Source organism: Jaculus jaculus, chromosome 10, assembly GCF_020740685.1.
Source record: "Jaculus jaculus isolate mJacJac1 chromosome 10, mJacJac1.mat.Y.cur, whole genome shotgun sequence".
In the NCBI taxonomy this organism is placed as follows: Eukaryota; Metazoa; Chordata; class Mammalia; order Rodentia; family Dipodidae; genus Jaculus; species Jaculus jaculus.
Genome location: NC_059111.1, coordinates 20,943,363 through 20,947,139, shown reverse-complemented (window position 1 = coordinate 20,947,139; position 3,777 = coordinate 20,943,363). Strand labels below are relative to the sequence as shown.

At 43.7% G+C, this 3,777-nt stretch overlaps 1 non-coding gene across 1 annotated transcript; it reads left to right on the top strand.

The window, feature by feature from the left end:
* The first annotated feature begins 2,946 nt into the window (after positions 1 to 2,946).
* On the top strand, positions 2,947 to 3,079 carry LOC123464132. Its single transcript, XR_006639379.1, has one exon. It is a non-coding gene; the product is annotated as a U12 minor spliceosomal RNA (small nuclear RNA).
* The last annotated feature ends 698 nt before the right edge of the window (positions 3,080 to 3,777 follow it).

Here is a 3,777-nt window from a genome sequence, read left to right as displayed (position 1 = left end):
AAATATTCAAAGACACTCATTTCACAGTATACCTACGAAGTTACCATGTTCTTCCTTTTCCTATGATTAGGAAGTCCAGGAAGAGGAGGGTCCTAGAGATGCAGGAACTTGACTAGGTCTCAGATGGGTCCTATTAAACACCTGTACTCCACAGTCAGTGTCAAAGAGCAAAGGTCTGGGTAGGTGACATGTAGGAGAGCCCTGTGCCAAAGGTATGGAATGGAGTTGCAAAACCCCGAAGCCTAGCTCTTCTCTCACTGGGCTTTCCTGGGGGGAGGTGAGACTCTCTTGATTTATGACTATTCTCATGAGACAAATATTAAAACCAAATCATATAAAAATCACAACACACACTGGGCATGGTGGCACACACCTTTAATCCCAGCACTGGGGAGGCAGAAGTAGGAGGATCACCATGAGTTCGAGGCCACCCTGAAACTACTTAGTGAATTCCAGGTCAGCCTGGACTAGAGTGAGACCCTACCTCGGAAAAACAAACAAAGAAATCACAACACCAAAAGGGGCCTATACATCACTTATTTCCCAAAGCCCAACCCAGAGCTTGGTGTAGACAGGAATAAGTGTTTATCTAGTTAATTTGATAAAAGAGATCTTGGATGATGGACTGGAGAGATGGCTCAGAAGTTAAACATGCTTGCTTATAAAGCCTGACAGCCTGGGTTCGATCCCCCGTACCCACATAAAAAGGCAGATATACAAAGTGGTGAGTGCATCTGGAGTTCATTTGCAGTGGCAAGAAGCCCTGCCATTCCCTTTTATTCTTCCTCTCCCCACTACATGTAAATAGAAAAAAATTTAAATATTTTATTTACTTATTTATTTGAGAGAGGGACAGAGGAGAGAGCGAGAGCGAGAGCGAGCGAGAGAGAGAGAGAGAGAGAGAGAGAGAGAGAGAATGGGTGTGCCAGGGCTTCCAGCTACTACCAATCAACTCCTGATGCATGTGCCACCTTGTGCATCTGGCTTATATGGGTCTTGGGGAATCGAACCAAGGTCCTTGGCTTTGTAGGCAAGCACCTTAACTGCTAAGCCATCTCTCCAGCCCTAAAATTATATATTTTTTTAATCTAGGAGATCTAGTCACAGAGATCGGGATAGAGAAATTCAGAGATGAAATGCATATTCAGAGTGAGTAAGTGTGAGTGTGTGTGTGTGTGTAAATGGAGAGGGAAAGAGAAGGAAAATAAAAGTGAATAGAGATGAGAGAGAAAGAGAAGGAAACTTACATTAAGACCCAAAATAGCAGCTGCTAGGACCAGCAGCCTGCCCTGAGATGGCCCTTTAGTTGGGGCCAAACTCAGCACTCTCTGAGCCTAGAGCGTTGGTGTCGCTGAGGACAGCATGTGCTGGTCCAGGGTTGTGAGGAAACCCCAGCTGGAGTGGAATGCACACAGGTGTGCATCTTCCACCCTGCCTGGTGGGTCCGTGAACGTATGTATGCTGGGAAGGTGGCGCCAGCCCTGGAGAGCTACTGCCTCTCCTGCTTGCCTGAGAAAGGTCTGTGATGTTCAGTCTCTGTGGTCAACTGGACAGGATTTAGAATCACCATGGAGACAAATCTCTGGGAATGTCAGTGAGGAATATTCTAGGAAAAAGAAAATATTTTCGAGGTAGGGTTTCACTCTAGCCCAGGCTGACCTGGAATTCACTCTGTAGTCTCAGGGTGGTCTCGAACTCACGGTGATCCTCCTACCTCTGCCTCCCGAGTGCTGGGATTAAAGGCGTGCGCCACCACGCCTGACTCTCTGGATTATGTTGATTGAGGTGGGAGGACTCACACTAACTGTGAGCAGAGCCATTCTGGGGGTTGGGGCTCTAGACTGAGTGAAATGGAGAAAGCATTAATCTCTCTTTCTTTTTAAAAAATCTTCGCTGATTCATTTGCAAAGAGAGGGAGAAAGAGGAATTATGGGTATGCCAGGGCCTCTTGCTATTGCAAACAAACTCCATTTGTAGGCACTGCTTTGTGCCTCTACTCCATGTGAGTACTGGGGACTCAAACCCAGACTATCAGGCATTGCAAGCAAGCACCTCTGGCCACAGAGCTATCTCCCCAGCATTCTCTCTCTGCTTCTTTTTTAATTAATTATGTAATTTATTTGAGCGAGCGAGAGAGAGAAGTATAATGGGTGTACCAGGGTCTCCAGCCATTGCAAACGAACTCCAGACGCATACGTCGCCTTGTGCATCTGGCTTACGTGGGTCCTGGGGAATCGAACCTAGGTCCTTTGGCTTTGTAGGCAAGCGCCTTAACTGCTAAACCATCTCTCCATTTCTCTTTCTACTACTTAATTGTGGGCCACATGTGACCAGCTGCTTCAATCTCAGGCTACCATTATACTTTGTGAACTATGATGGACATTAACCTCAAATTGTAAGCCAAAATCAACTTTTCCCTCAAGTTTTGTTTTTTTTTTTTCTGCCAAGTATTTTATCACAGCAATGTCACAGGGAGAAGGATTTGGGGAAGGAATAGCTGAGAGAGTAGGGAGATGATAGAGGGAACTCTTTCACAAAGCTCCCCCTAACAGACTGCCCATTTACCCTTACCTCCTCAGCGACAGTTCCTGAGCAGCCACTGCACACATCTGTGGCTTAGGAAGAACTTCCTGGTGCCCTACGTGGAGAAAGTCTCTGCTCCAGCCAGGTCTCAAAGGTGGGTGGGCTGGGCTCCTTCTCCCGTAGGGGTAAAGTGAAAACATCTGCTATTCCTCGCCTCATAAGAAATCCTCAAATGTCAAAACAATTTCCCAACAGCATTAAAAGAAAAAAAAAAAAACAAAACCCAAGTCTAATACATGGCAAAAATTAAGCTGAAAGAGCACCAATCCATATCCATCCCGTGGAAAATTCTAAACTTTTTCTGTACACTTGTATACTTGTATCACATCTGTGCTTGTGATTCTTAATTAAAATATGAATTGAATGCCTTAAATGCATGAGTAAGGAAAATAACAATTCAGGATGCTTACTGCTAATGTGAGATGAATTCTTGAGTACAGGTTCCCCTAAGGTAGCCTGCCTTCTTTGCAGGATGCTGGATGTAGCAATCTGCTCATTCCCTATAAACAGTAAAAAAAAAAAAAAAAAAAAATAAGCCTCTTCAAAAGATTATAGAGTGGGCAATGCTTTTCCATTGAGATGGCCACTAGCAGGATGTGGCAGTTTAGGCCTATAATCTCAACACTTGGAAGCTGATACAGGTGGATTGCTGTGAGTTTAAGGCCAGTCTGGTCTCCATAGTGAGTTCTAGCTCAGCCTGGATTAGTAAAAAAAAAAAACAAAAAACTAATAATTTAATTTACATAAAGCAGGCTGGAGAGATGGCTTAGAGGTTCAGGCACTTGCCTGCAAAGCCAAAGGACTCCAGTTTGATTCCCCAGGACCCACATAATCCAGCTGCATAAGAGGGCGCACTCATCTGGAGTTTGCTTGTAGTGGCTGGAGGCCCTGGCACACCTATTCTCTCTCTGTCTCTCTCTCTTTCTCTTTCCCTGTCTATTTCTCTCTTTCAAATAAATAAATAAAAATAAAATACATAAAACTATGAATTGAAAAAAAAAGACAGGAGTGAGATTCAAGCATTAGGATCATTACTTTTTATTTGTCCATATTTTATTCAACCTAACTCAAAGTTTGAAAATTCAGCAAGATGGAAAAATACAGCACTGAATTTTTATTCCCACTTTCAGTTGAAAATAAAGTATAAATTTGTGATGATCATCACTAAAAAACAAACAAACAAACAACAACAAC